The 15775-nt window shown below is 41.6% G+C and overlaps 1 long non-coding RNA gene across 1 annotated transcript in view; it reads left to right on the forward strand.

Moving 5' to 3' along the window:
* Positions 1 to 15775, forward strand: part of LOC130366909 (uncharacterized) — a 104056-nt gene that overhangs the window by 51684 nt on the left and 36597 nt on the right. The gene's annotated exons all lie outside the window — the stretch shown is intronic.

Genomic DNA, 15775 nt, shown 5'->3' on the forward strand with positions numbered 1-15775 from the left:
ATCCCCCTTCAAGAATTCTCATCTATAAAGGTGTCCATACACTTTAGATTAAAGTCTTCCGAACCTGCCAAGTTTGGTAGATTTGGCTGGCTGTCTAAACCAGTGGTCTCCAAATCGTGGACCTCCAGATGTTTCAAAACTTAACATAACTTCCCAATGTTATTTTTCTGGAGGAGGTAAGCTGCTGCCAGAGCTGTCTCACTCTCCTCTCCAGAGAGGGCACATGGAGCATTCATATGTTTGGAGAGGTTAGAAAAATTTGAATATTGGTGCAGCAGCTGCGGAGGATCAGGAAAGGTAAGTATCACTTTTTATTTTGACTCTACCCTTAGCCTTATATAAAAATAATTTATCTCTGGATTACTCCTTTAAACTTTTCATACACCTTCAGTAGCTTTTGGCTAAATACTTGTTCAGTTGACAGCTATCTTTCCCGGTACCTCCAATTATCTTAATTACATGAATCCTGAAATCCAATATGCCTGATCCTTCTCTATCTTGACATCATGTGTTGGGGAGAGTTAGGAGACTTCCATATACATCTGATGGAGTTGGTTGGTCATGCTGCTGACATGTCTAATGTGTATGCGGTGACTACTGAATTGAACATTCCTTAATGGATTATATCTGATAACTGGGGGGACACCATTTGATCAGGACACTTCTTACATAAAGAGATTGTCCAAAGTGGATAAAGCCCCTTAATAAATATGTAAGTAATATAGATTTTTATATAATACAGATAGCTAAAGTCTAAGCAATGTTACCAGAATATTCTTTCTCAATGTAGAAAATGGTAGATTAAAGGGGTACTTCAGTGGAAACAATTTTTTTTTTAAATCAACTGGTGCCAGACAGTTAAACAGGTTTGTAAATTAATTCTATTTAAAAATCTTAATCCTTCCAGTACTTATCAGCTGCTGTATATTACAGAGGAAGTTCTTTTCTTTTCAAAATTTATTTTCTGTCTGACCATAGTGCTCTCTGCTGACACATCTGTCTGTGTCAGGAACTGTCCAGAGCAGGAGAGGTTTTCTATGGGGATTTGCTTGTACTTTGGACAGTTCCTGACATGGACAGAGGTGTCAGCAGAGAGCACTGTGGTCAGAAAGAAAAGAACTATACAACTTCCTCTGGAGCATACAGCAGCTGATAAGTACTAAAAGGGTTAAGTTTATATATATATATATATATATATATATATATATATATATATATATATAGAAGTAATTTACAAATCTGTTTAACTATCTGGTACCGGTTGATTTGAAAACATTTGTAAAGTAAAAATTTGCATTGCATGGATGTGCAACAAAATATTAGCACAAAATATTGGGATACATTTCAATAAAATATCAGAGTTTTGTCTAATCCGTGCCATATTGTTGTGTCTATGCCGCACTTCAGTCATTTATGGCTGATCTTGCTCTATAAATTTGTTAGGCAGAGTGCTTCATTCATGTTGGCATGTAGTAACTGGCTGGCATCCCAGTGTCTGTACTTTATTCCTGGACAGTATATGGCTCATTTGCATTGGCAGTCTCTCAGGATAGTGTATACAGTATCACATTTATACTGGCACAAATTCAAGGTAGCAGTGATCAAATTAAATGGCTGACCCCCAGAGTGCATTGTCCTTAAGAGCCTCTAGGACCTTGCTGGTTTTTTATTTGTCTTTCAAAAACTAAATCCTATATTACACTGACAAGGTAACACAAAATAAATATTACATCAGTATTTATTTCAGTGTTGCAAAATGAAGAACATTTATGTCTTATTCCATTTAGTAGGTTAAAGGGGTACTTAAACCTTTAACAACTTATCTGCTATACACAGGATAGTGGATACATGTTTAATCATGGGGGGGAGGCCAGACCCCCTGTAGGTTATCTTTAGCACTCCTATATAGAATGCATGGAGCATGGTGCAGCAAGAACATTCAGGAGATTGGGGGGAGGGGGGGGGGTGCGCTGAGGTCTCCTGTGGATGGGGGATACATTTGTTAATTGCTGGAGAATGCCTCTGTGTAGCTATAGAGTATACCTTTCATTATAACAAAATATTTGACTTGTCCTAAGGACATGTGAAAAGTTTTTAATGGCCGAAGTCTGAGAGTTCAGTGTCTCTCAGCTCTGTATCTCTGTGAGCGAGATGGTCCCTTAGACTTCCATTATGACACTGTCTTAGTCATGTATATATATATATTTTTTTAATCTAGTGTGCCTTTTTACCCGCCTTTTTTTTCTTCTTGGTCAGGGTCTGAACATTTAGAACCCAACAAACCAAAACGTTTGATTTGTCTTTATGACATATAAAAAGTTGTTTATAATGACAGTACCCATATTAAGCGCAAAATGCCTATTCCAATAGAAGGTTTTCTTATGTGGTATAGAGAGAAAGCTGGATATTTCTTAACTTCCATAGTTGGCACACAGGTGGAGTTCCTTTTCAGGACAAGTCACAGTCTACAAGTTTTAAAGGGGTCTTCCAGGGAACTTAATAAGTATCTAATTGCAGGGGGTCAGCCTGCTGGGACCCCCCGCGATCTCCAGTATGGGGCCTGGCAACTCATCCGTCCTTAGAGTGCTTCAGCCTCCACCTTCCGAGACAAGCAGGAGTGACAGCCCGCTCAGCCAATCATCAGCTGAGATGAGGTCCTGTTGCAGCCCATGATTGGCTGAGCACGCCTTCGCTCCTGCTTGTCTCTGAGGGTGGGCGCTGGAGTGCTTGGAAGATAGCCAAGTTGCTGAGCCTCATACCGGAGAGTGTGGGGGCGGGGGTCCAAACACTGCGGATAGGGGAAAAGTTGAGTTCCCTGGAATACCCCTTTAACCAATTACTGTGAATCCCTATGTACATCATGAGTTAATGTGGGCCAGGCTCCCACAACTTGAATACTATACGTTATATAGACAGAGCTGTGTCTTTCCAAATCCTGTCCAATCAAATGAATTTACCACAGATGACTCCAATCAAGATATAGAAACAAAAGTAAAAGGGCCTGGAAACCTTCTAGCGTTGTATATTAGTTGTATAGGCCCATTGGTTTATACCTGAGTGAGACAATTGTTTTTTGTAACTGAGCGAGCTTTCTGCACAGGTCCATGTCCCATTGCTGGACACAAGACATTGTCTACATCAAATTAAACACTACCCCTGCAGGGAACATTGGATGAAAGTTGGCATCAGCTGCACTGCATCAGGCTGTATTTGTCAAGAAAGTCTTTAGTACTAATAGAGAAACTTTGCTCAATTAAAAACCACTACATTACTAGATCATTACTAGTTACATTCTGTGTTTTCCATTAAGAAGAGATTATCGCTTCACGTATACAGCTGATAAAGGTCCCAGAACTGCTCAGCTCAGGTGCACATTTTCTCATCTCCTGACAGCTTTACCGGAGATCTCACCATGAATTGCAAATGAACTTGATTGAATTGCGTGAAGTAGGAAGTCGGAAAACAGGTCCTTAGTGAGAAGACTTCTTTGATCTTCTCTTCACATGGGGTTGAGGGGAAATGAGGGGGAATGTCTCTTATTTGATAATGCCTGAAAGTATCTCTCCAGGGAGGACAGCCTGTATTGTGGAGCTGGAACTATAATGTACTGTCGAGAGGACATAGTCAAGGACAACATCAATGCCTGAATATTTTATCTGCAGCTATGTATACAGGCAGCATTAACTATAAATACAGTAAAATAGGGCCACATTGCCCATCTGGCAATTCTGGCAAATGTCAGATGGGCTGGTGACCTTTGTGGGCCTTCTCTTCTTCCCCATTAGTGAAGCCTGGACTGTGTATGTATTTTGGCATAATTTGCTCAAATTATGGTAATAACTACACAGAGCCAATCAGCAGCCTAAAGCTCAAGGACTTGTGATCATGTCATCAAAATGATTGAACTCTAGCTAAAGAACCACAGAGCCAATTAGCACTTAGAAGCTTAAAGGAGTTGTCCAGCATTAGAAAAACAGAGCCAATTTCTTCAAAAAATTCTATGTCCCCATCCCCAAGTTCTCCTATACCCAGAGCGTAGTATTTGGGGGTATTGGGCAGTACAGTAATGAGGCACATGTGACAGCAGCATGCACAGTATCGCCCCTGTATCGCCAGTCATCAGGTACAGAGCAAAGTTCGTTCCGTGCACCAGAAGACAGGGGGGCTGCAGGAGAGAGGAGAGATCCAAAGGATAGGGGATAAGATGTCTATGGGGAGAGAACCCCTTTAAGTAAACTTAAAGGGGTACTTCCGTGGAAAACTTTTTTTTTTTTTTAATCAACTGTTGCCAGAAAGTTAAACAGATTTATATATTACTTCTATTAAAAAATCTTAATTCTTCCAGTACTTATTAGGGGCTATATACTACAGAAGAAATGCTTTTCTTTTTGGATTTCTCTGATGTCACGAACACAGTGCTCTCTGCTGACCTCTGCTGTCCATTTTAGGAACTGTCCAGAGCAGGAGAAAATCCCCATAGCAAACATATCCTGCTCTGGAAAGTTCCTAAAATGGACAGCAGAGGTCAGCAGAGAGCACTGTGGTTGTGACATCAAAGAAATGCAAAAAGAAAAGCATTTCCTCTGTAGTATACAGCCCATAAAATGTTTTGGAAGGATTAAGATTTTTTAATAGAAGTAATTTACAAATCTGTTTAACTTTCTGGCACCAGTTGATAAAAAAAAAAAAAAAAGTTTTCCATGGGAGTACTCCATTAAAGGGATACTCCGGTGGAAAACAATATATTTTTTTAAATCAACTTGCACCAGAAAGTTAAACAGATTGGTAAATTACTTCTATTAAAAAATATTAATCCTTCCAGTACTTATTAGCTGCTGAATACTACAGAGGAAATCATTTTCTTTTTGGAACACAGTGCTTTCAGCTGACATCACGAGCAAAGTGCTCTCTGCTGATATCTCTGTCTATTTTAGGAACTGTCCAGAGTAGCATATGTTTGCTATGAGGATTTTCTCCTACTCTGGACAGTTCTTAAAATGGACAGAGATGTCAGCAGAGAGCACTGTGCTCGTGATTCAGCAGAGAGCTCTGTGTTTCAAACGGAAAATAATTTCCTCTGTAGTATTCAGCAGCTAATAAGTACTGGATGGATTAAGATCTGTTTAACTTTCTGGCACCAGTTGATTTAAAAAAAACAAAGTTTTCCACCGGAGTACCCCTTTAAGGTCTGTAGGTTTAAGCTGACTTAACAAGAATGTGTAATCAAAAAATGACCATTGTTTAACCCCTTAAGGACACAGCCCATTTTGGCCTTGAGGACACAATCAGTTTCATTTTTGCATTTTTGTTTTTCCTCCTCACCTTCTAAGAGCCATAACTTTTTCATTTTTTCATCCACACACTCATATGAGGGTTTGTTTTATGTGCAAACAATTGTACTTTGTAATGAAACCTTTTATTTTACCCTAAAATGTATGTTGCAATCAACATACTATTATTTTGTGGGAAAATTGAAAAGAAACCCGCAATTTTCCAACTTTTGAAGGGTTTCATTTTTACGCAGTACACTTTAAAGGGGTATTCCAGGCAAAACCTTTTTTTATATATAACAACTGGCTCCAGAAAGTTTAACAGATTTGTAAATTATTTCTATAAAAAAATCTCAATCCTTCCAATAGTTATTAGCTTCTGAAGTTTTCTGTCTAACTGCTTAATGATGATGTCACGTCCCGGGAGCTGTGCATGATGGGAGAATATCCCCATAGGAACTGCACAGCTCCCGGGACGTGAGTCATCAGAGAGCAGTTAGACAGAAAACAACAACTCAACTTCAGAAGCTAATAACTATTGGAAGGATTAAGATTTTTTAATAGAAGTAATTTACAAATCTGTTTAACTTTCCAGAGCCAGATGATATATATAAAAAAAGTTTTGGCCTGGAATATCCCTTTAAGGTAAAACATGTTCCTTTTATTCTTTGGGTCAATACAGTTAAAATGATACCCATGTTAACATGCTTTACTATTTCTGTACTACTTTAATAAAAACTCAAACTTTTTAAACAAAATTAGTATATTTAAAATTGCCCTATTCTGATCTATGACTTTCCAAATTTTCCCTATAAAGTGATCTATGATGGCTCATTTTTGCAGAAAACAACTGTAATCCTCTGAGGAAGATCAAAAAGCGGATCTCTGGGTCGCACATCGTGGGTACAACGGACAAACCGCGGACACCATGACAAAATATAAACTGGTTTATTAGACAACACATTTTGGGAGCTTGTGCCACTTTTGTCAAGTCTGGTGATGCATAGGTACATTCATTCTTTATACGCTTACAAATTGTAAAAAAAACATGAGTTAGTGAACGGGATGACGTTATGAAGGTCAGGATATCACATCTTGTCAAGGTTACGTTAATGGGGCAATATACTGCAAATTTTAAAATACATATGCACAATATATAAATAACATTAACAATAGATTTAAAAGATACACATAATTATTCCATATAAATATATTTAAAAAAAGGAAAATTAAATATGTATATATTTTTTATATATCTTTTTTATTTTTATTTATTTTTTACATATTTATATGGAATAATTATGTGCATCTTTTAAATCTATTGTTAATGTTAATTTATATCTTGTGCATATGTACACTGCTCAAAAAAATAAAGGGAACACTTAAACAACACAATGTAACTCCAAGTCAATGACACTTCTCTGAAATCACACTGTCCACTCAGGAAGCAACACTGATTGACAATCAATTTCACATGCTGTTGTGCAAATGGAACAGACAACAGGTGGAAATGATATGCAATTAGCAAGACACCCCCAATAAAGAAGTGATTCTTCAGGTGGTGACCACAGACCACTTCTAAGTTCCTATGATTCCTAACTGATGTTTTGGTCATGTATGAATGCTGGCAGTGCTTTCACTCTAGTGGTAGCATGAAACAGAGTCTACAACCCACACAAGTGGCTCAGGTAGTGCAGCTCATCCAGGATGGTACATTAATGCAAGCTGTGGCAAGAAGGTTTGCTGTGTCTGTCAGCGTAGTGTCCAGAGCATGGAGGCAGGCCAGGAGACAGGCCAGTACATCAGGAGACGTGGAGGAGGCCATAGGAGGGCAAAAACCCAGCAGCAGGACTGCTACCTCCGCCTTTGTGGAAGAAGGAGCAGGAGGAGCACTGCCAGAGCCCTGCAAAATGACCTCCACCAGGCCACAAATGTGCATGTGTCCACTCAAACGGTCAGAAGCAGACTCCATGAGGGTGGTATGAGGGCCCAACATCCACAGGTGGGGGTTATGCTTACAGCCAAACACCATGCAGGACATTTGGCAATTCCAGAGAACACCAAATTTGCCACTGGTGCCCTGTGCTCTTCACAGATGAAAGCAGGTTCACACTGAGCACATGTGACAGACAAGACAGAGTCTGGAGATGCCGTGGAGAACGTTCTGCTGCCTGCAACATCCTCCAGCATGACCAGTTTGGCGGTGGGTCAGTAATGGTGTGGGGTGTCATTTCTTTGGGGGGGGGGGGCGCACAGCCCTCCATGTGCTTGCCAGAGGTAGCCTGACTACCATAAGGTACCAAGAGGAGATCCTCAGACCCCTTGTGAGACCATATGCTGGTGCGGCTGGCCCTGGGTTCCTCCTAATGCAAGACAATGCTAGACCTCATGTGACTGGAGTGTGTCAGCAGTTCCTGCAAGAGGAAGGCATACATGCTATGGATTGGCCCCCGCGTTCCCCAGACCTGAATCCGATTGAGCACATCTGGAACATCCTATCTCACTCCATCCACCAATGCCACATTGTACCACAGACTGTCAGGAGCATGCCCCGGCATTGTAGGGAGGTCATACGGGCACGTGGAGGCCACACACACTACTGAGCCACATTTTGACTTGTTTTAAGGACATTACATCAAAGTTGGATCAGCCTGTAGTGTGGTTGTCCACTTTGATTTTGAGTGTGACTCCATATCCAGACCTCCATGGGTTGATAAATTTGATTTCCCTTGATAATTTTTGTGTGATTTTGTTGTCAGCACATTCAACTATGTAAAGACGAAAGTATTTCATACGATTAGTTCATTCATTCAGATCTAGGATGTGTTATCTTAGTTAGAGATGAGTGAATTGAAGCTGACGAATCCGAATTTGTTACGCATTTCATGAAAAATTAAATTCTCAAGGAATGTGAATATCGCTGCAATTCTATAGCGCAAATCGCTTCATTAAACTCTATTTAGTGCAGTCCAGGCTCTAGGGAATCTAAAATGGCAGATCCACATGTGAGGACATGGGATAAGGAACTCTGGGAAGGCGGGAACAGGGTAGGTGGGATGATCCTGAATCACATGCAGGATGCCAGCCAGTCACCAGCCAGCACTACATATTCGGCAGCCTTGTCATATCATTCATTACACTGCAGAGAGATAGGACAGACAGCCTGTGTGTGTTACACAGAAATGCTTTTTCCAGCAGCGTTTCACCTCCTAGTCACATCAGCATTCTGGTGGACAGAGAGCAGTGTTTTTTTTTTCACTGAAAATGATTTTTACTGCAGCAAATAACCTCCCAGTCACTTTTTTCAGCATTGTATTACAGAGAGGGGAAGAGAGCTGTGTGTTGCCTCATACATTTCAACAAGCTGCCTCAACTTCATAAACCTTAGTAGAGGAGGCAGGAATCATTTTTCAGTACAATTCTGTGTCTTTGTTGCACAACAAATAATCTGCTGGTACTAGTCTGTAAATATCTGTGTTTAGTACACAGCTTTTGTGTGCTCCAGCATTGTTGTGTACTGCTGGTGTTTTGCAAAAATACATTTTTTTAAGCGTACTGTAGCACATTTTTCTGCCCTCATAAGTGCATACCACATACCTACATCTAAGTACTGTACTATTTTGTAGCTGTTAATCTGTCATGGGCCTAGATACTGTGAAAGTCCAGGCAAAAGTAATCACCGGCTGGTGTTTTACTCCAATATGTTTTTTTAAGCGTACTGTAGTGCATTTTTCTGCCCTCATAAGTGCATACCACATACCTACATCTATGTAGTGTACTATTTTGTACCTGTTAATCTGTCAAGGACCTAGATATTGTGAAAGCATAGCCAAAAGTAATCACCGATGGTGTTTTATTCCCAGCAGTCCATTCCTAATAGTCAGTAAGTGAGTGCAATTTGGGGTTTAGTACACAGCGACTGTGTGTTGCAGCACTGCTGTGTACTGCTGGTGTGCAAAAATACATATTTTTAAGCGTACTGTAGTGCATTTTTCTGCCCACATAAGTGCATACCACATACCTACATGTAAGTAGTGTACTATTTTGTACCTGTTAATCTGTCAAGGGTCTAGATACTGTCAAAGGACAGCCAATATTCATCAGATGCAGGCCTTAATTCATCAGATGCAGGCAGAGGTCGCAGCAGAGTAGGGACGTGCGGCAGCCAGAGTCGCAGCGAGAAGTCTGAGCTCCCAGTGTCAGCTAGCAGTCGTATCTCGACCAGCAACCCAGTAGCCGTGATTGATCGGTTCACTTGGTCATCCACTTCATCCCAAGCGACATTCAACACCCCCAGTGAACAGTTGGTGGGTTTCTCAAACTCCTATCTCAGTTGTCATGGCCCTCATGCTGCTGCTGCCACCTCCAGGCTCTGTCATTGTGCTGCTCTATGGTCTCCTCATGCTAATGCTACCACCTCCAGACTCTGTCATTGTGCCGCCATATGGTCTCCTCATGCTGATGCTGCCACCTCCAGGCTCTCTCATTGTGCTTCTCTATGGTCTCCTCATGCTAATGCTACCACCTCCATGCTCTGTCATTGTGCCATCATATGGTCTCCTCATGCTGATGCTACCACCTCCAGGCTCTGTCATTGTGCCGCCATATGGTCTCTTCATGCTGATGCTGCCACCTCCAGGCTCTCTAATTGTGCTGCTCTATGGTCTCCTCATGCTGATGCTGACACCTCCAGGCTCTCTCATTGTGCTGCTCTATGGTCTCCTCATGCTGATGCTACCACCTCCACGCTCTGTCATTGTGCCCCCATATGGTCTCCTCATGCTGATGCTACCACCTCCAGGGACTGTCATTGTGCTGCCATATGGTCTCCTCATGCTGATGCTGCCACCTCCAGGCTCTCTAATTGTTCTGCTCTATGGTCTCCTCATGCTGATTCTGCCACCTCCAGGCTCTCTCGTTGTGCTGCTCTTTGGTCTCCTCATGCTGATGCTACCAACTCCAGACTCTCTCATTGTGCTACCATGGATACTGCAAAACATAATTAAGGTGCTGGTCCCGAGTTTCAGAAATTAAATAAACCACAAGTAAGTATTGAGGATTGAGGATATGCATTGAGGATATGCATTAGCTAAAACTTAAATGGTAACTCTCATTAAAACTAATTTTTACTATTGCACTCCTTATGGTAAATAAAAAATATTTCTAATATACTTTGTTTAAAAAAAATGAAGTTTTCTATGTTTTGTTTGTGCTTAAAAAAGCTCAAGAGCACATTTTCCCCCATCTCATACACAGACTTTGGACCGAAGCCCAAAAACAGGAAGTGCAGCCTGAAGTGCTGAGGGGGGTGTGTCCAACCAACAGCATATGGCAGTTAAGTGTGAGAGGAGCTATGATTGGACACACCCCCCTCAGCACTCCAGACTGCACTTCCTGTGTTTGGGCTTCGGTCAAAAGTCTGTGTATGAGATGGGGGAAAATGTGTTTTTTTTAAGCACAAATAAAACATAGAAAACTTCCTTTTTTTAACCCCTTAAGGACTCAGCGTTTTTCTGTTTTTGCATTTTCATTTGCACCTTCTAAAAAGCATAACACTTTCAATTTTGCACATAAAATTCCATATGATGGCTTATTTTTTGTGCCACCAATTCTACTTTGCAGTGACATCAGTCATTTTACCAAAAAATCCATGTCGAAACGGAAAAAAAAATTCATTGTGAGACAAAACTGAAGAAAAAATGTCATTTTGTAACTTTTGGGGGCTTCCGTTTCTACGCAGTGCATTTTTTGGTAAAAATGACACCTTACCTTTATTCTGTAGGCCCATACAGTTAAAATGATTCCCTACTTATATCGGTTTGATTTTGTCGTACTTCTGAAAAAAATCATAACTACATGCAGGAAAATTTATACGTTTAAAATTGTCATCTTCTGACCCCTATAACTTTTTTATTTTTCCGTGTACGGGCTGGTATGAGGGCTCATTTTTTGCACCGTGTTCTGAAGTTTAATCAGTACCATTTTTGCATTGATCCGACTTTTTAAATAGCTTTTTATTCATTTTTTTGTGACATAAAAAGTGACTAAAAATACGCTGTTTTGGACTTTGGAATTTTTTGCGCGTACGCCATTGACCGTGCGGTTTAATTAAGGGTTTATATGCTTCAGCCAACTCCAGGCTGTGCCATTCGGCCACTTTATGGTCTCCTCATGCTTCAGCCACCTCCAGGCTGTGCCATTAAGCCACTATATGGTCTCCTCCTGCTTCAGCCACCTCCAGTCTTTGCCATTCAGACACCATATGGTCTCCTCATGCTGCCACAAACTCCATGCTGTGCCATTCAGACACTATATGTTCTACTCCTGCTGCCGCCAACTCCAGGCTGTGCCATTCAGCCACTATATGGTCTCCTCATGCTGCCACAAACTCCAGGCGGTCATTCAGCCACTATATGGTTTCCTCATACTGATGTCACCTCCAGGCTGTGTCATTGTGCCGCCACGTGAAATGTGAGTCCTTGTTAGATTTGGTCCTTTGTAACCACACGCCGGGGCCCGGGACATTAAAATTTGGGAGTGTAATCTTGAATTTCAATTTCAAAATCTTCCCTTTCAATTTTAAAATTCATAATTTAATCTTAGGGATTGTGAAACTCTATTGTCTAATCATGCTGCCGCCAGCTCCAGGCTGTGCCATTCAGCCACTATATGGTTAACTGATGCTGCTGGGCCTGGGACATTACCTAAAAATATTTTATGGTAGCACTAGCTACCATAAATCTTCAATTTCAATTTTAAAATGTATCTTTTAATCTTAGTGATTGTGAAGCCCTATCGACTGTTCATGCTGCCGCCAGCTGTGTCATTGTGCCACCATATGGTCTCCTTATGCTGTTGGCACCTTAAATTAAACTTTTAAAATTGTAATATATCTAAAACCTTCAATTTAAAATTTCAAAAATATCTTTAATCTTCTCTATTGTAAGGCCATATAGTCTTGTCATGCTGTTGCCACTTCTAGACTGGGTCGTACTGCCACTATATGGTCTCCTTGTGCTGCCGCCAATTCCAGGCTGTGTCATTCTGCCAGATTATGGTCTCATGCTGCTGCCACCTCTAGGTTCTGTCATTGTGCTGCCATGTGACTCCTTGTTAGACTGGGTTTTGTGGTCATACAGTATTAGTTCAAAGTAAACACCGGGACATTAAACTTGGGAATCTAATATAAATGTTAAATTTAAAAAAATCGATGTAATCTTTTCAAGACTGAGGCCCTATGGTCGTCTACCTGTGGAATTATCACAAGAATCCAATGAAGCAGCTTGGAGCGATGACAATGAACCATAACTGATTAAATGAAACATTCACACTTTCACAGTCAGGGGGCGCTGAGAGGCAGGGGCTGGAACAGGTGGAATCTCACCTGGCGGAGGACCGCCAGCTCAATGCTCACCAGAATGGGTACTAAAAAATTTAAATGAATTCAAATGAAATTAAATTAAAATGAGTGATTCTAATAGCAATGCCTGTAATCTGCATGTCATATTGAATAACAGTATTATTTCACTAACACAGCACACTCCCTATGCATGTTAGGACAAGGCAAAGTGCTATACACCCCTATTCAGGCTTTCTGTAGGCCAGAAATAGCTGTTTTTAATGGTGATTCAGCGTGAATAAATTCGGTCTGAACCAAATTTTTTCGGAAAATTCAGCGGAAAATTTTTCACAAACTCACAGGGTTATTTTACAATTTGTAAGTGTTTATAAATAATTAATGTACCTATGTATCACCAGACTTGACAAAGGGGGCACAAGCACCCAAAACGTGTTGTCTAATAAACCAGTTATTATTTTCTAACGATGTCCGCAGTTTGTCGGTTGTACCCACTGTGTGGTCCCAAGAGATCTGCTTTTTGATCTTCCACAGAGGATTACAATTGTTTTCTAGAGTCGGTGTCTGTTTGCCCATAAGGACTCGGTTAGGTGGATGCCCTGTGAAATTGTTTACGTTTACGCTGTTCACTGTTCAGGATCATTAACCTTATTTTTTTTATAGTTCGGAAATTTATGCACGCAATGATACCATATATATTTTTACTCAATTTTTTTGGGCAGGAGGGGGTTACATTTTTTATTTTTATTTATTTTTATTAGGGGAGGGGCTTATTCACATTTAAAAAAATAAATATTTTTTTTATTTCCCAATAGGGGACGACCTATCGCAATCATAACTGCAGTTAGTAATCAGTGCTATGAATAGGCAAAGCACTGATCAGTAATATCGGCAATCTACTTCTCTGGTAAGCTAGAAGGCAGACCAGAGGAGGAGATGTAAGGGGACCTCTGGCAGCCCTTTTGACCAATAATGCTGCAGATGCCGTTATTGGTATTGATCACAGCACCTGAAGGGTTAATGGTGGGCATCAGCGTGATCGCTGATGTCCACCATTACCGCGGGTCCCTGGCTGCTGATAGCAGCCAGGACCTCCTGTTCATGAGTCAAGCCCAGCTCCTGTGCTTACTTTATTTAAAAGACATAAATGTACGTCATGTTGCATCTTACTATCTATATTTTAAAAAATTATCATGAAATCTTCAGTTTTCATTCTGACCACTAGGGCTAAGACAATGCTGAGACTTCCGTTTATGTACAGATAATTTCCCAGTAATGCCTTACTTCTCAGCACAGACAGGATCCATCATATTTCACAGTAGAGATTAGCACCCCCTTCCTGTAGAATGACCTCAAATATGTTCACAAACAATGCTCAATAGCGTCTTCAAGTCATCTGACTGGGAATAACTTCAGTCTATTGTTGCCTATGTCCATTGTGCTGGCACGATGGCCGCCCCTAATAATGCATAAAAAAGGAAATTTAAAAAAATTACAATCAGAAAATAAAAAGTGATAAAAATAACATATTTCGGTATATGTCTCTAATCAGGAATAAAATAGGTGAAAGATTCCCTTCACCATTTACCATTACTGTTGATAATAAAAACATACATCAACAACAACACCGTAAATCATAGACTACAGAACAGCATGCAATGTCAAGTGGCTCCTTCTATGGTGCTCCGTCTATTGGAGAAAAAAAGGTTTACTCTCCAGGGTCGACAATCCTTCTTATTTGAAATTTATGGAACAGTATGCCTCAGGAACTGGTCACAAAAAAGCAGTTAAGGGCTTCAAAACAAACTTAGATACAGAACAAAATAATATTAATGCATATGTAGAAATTTAGAATCACATCCCTTTCCCTTCACCCATCCCACTGTCGCATGCTTCCCTTGGCTATATCTAGTGATTGGTAATGGTCCCATGTTCAAAACTTTTAACATGTCTGCAACCCATGACAAAAGTTTTTTTTTAACAATAGGTACACATTAAAGGGGTACTTCACTGCTCCAGCGTTCCAAACATTTTGTTCCGAAAGCTAGATGCAGGCTTCGGGGGCCCCTCGTGACGTCACGCCACGTCAATGCAAGTCAATGGGAGGGGGCATGGCGGCTAAGTACGCCTCTTAGTACACCTTCTATATAAAAAGGTACACTGACCCCCGACCTACAATGGCCCCGACATACGATAATTTCAACATACAATGGCCTTGCAGAGGGGATTTGCTAGTTGCAGCTCACAATGCCAGAGCTGTATGTGGAGTTCTTCCCTGTGTTTGCTCCAAGGTTGGAAGCTGGTGAGCAGCCTGCCTGGAGGCCTGGCTTTACTGAGAGTAGACCGTTGGTACAGTCTATACAGTTCGGCTAGGGCCCAAGGAGGTGACCAGTGACGCAGAGACCTTAAGGGCTTGCTGGGACTTGTAGTAGGACTGGACAATTGAATGCAGATCACGCTGACTTGACAGATGACAGGGACTGACTTGACTCATAAAGCTGTGACTTCAGCTTACTTGAAATGATGGTGGCTTCAGGACTTGACTTTGAGGCCTCCAACACTCTGGACACCCACACTAGGCGACTGCACTGGACCTCAGCAGGAAGCAAGAGCTCAAAGAGAAATAGAAACAAGCTCCACCCAGGGATAATATGGGGGAGACTAGCAGGGAGCCCATAGGTCACTCTTTGGATCATCTGGTCACTGGTACCTCCTGGGTAAAAATCCCATGACATAACTCTTAACCCCTTCACAACGAGCGACGTACATGTACGGCGCCGCGAAGTGTCACTTGCCGGGGTTCCGGGAGCGCCGCATCACCGGTAGCGGTGATCGGGCCGGGATGACTGCTGTTATCTAACAGCAGGCATCCCGGCACATCGCCGAGGGGGGTCCTGAGATCCCCCCATGACCGCGATGCGCGCAAATCGCAGGTCAATTCACTGGTGACCCGGAAAATAAGAGGGATCGGGGGTGTCCGAGACACCCTCGATCCCCCTGAAGGGATAGGAGTTTGGTGGCAGGGGTGCCACCCCTCCTATCCCTGCTATTGGTCGGCCGAGCGACCGACTGATACCAGACCGTGGGAGGGGGGTTAAAGTTCAGTTCCCCCGCTTTGCCCACCTATCGGTGTCCGGGCAAAACGGGG

This window comes from Hyla sarda, chromosome 4 (genome assembly GCF_029499605.1).
Source record: "Hyla sarda isolate aHylSar1 chromosome 4, aHylSar1.hap1, whole genome shotgun sequence".
Lineage (NCBI taxonomy): Eukaryota > Metazoa > Chordata > Amphibia > Anura > Hylidae > Hyla > Hyla sarda.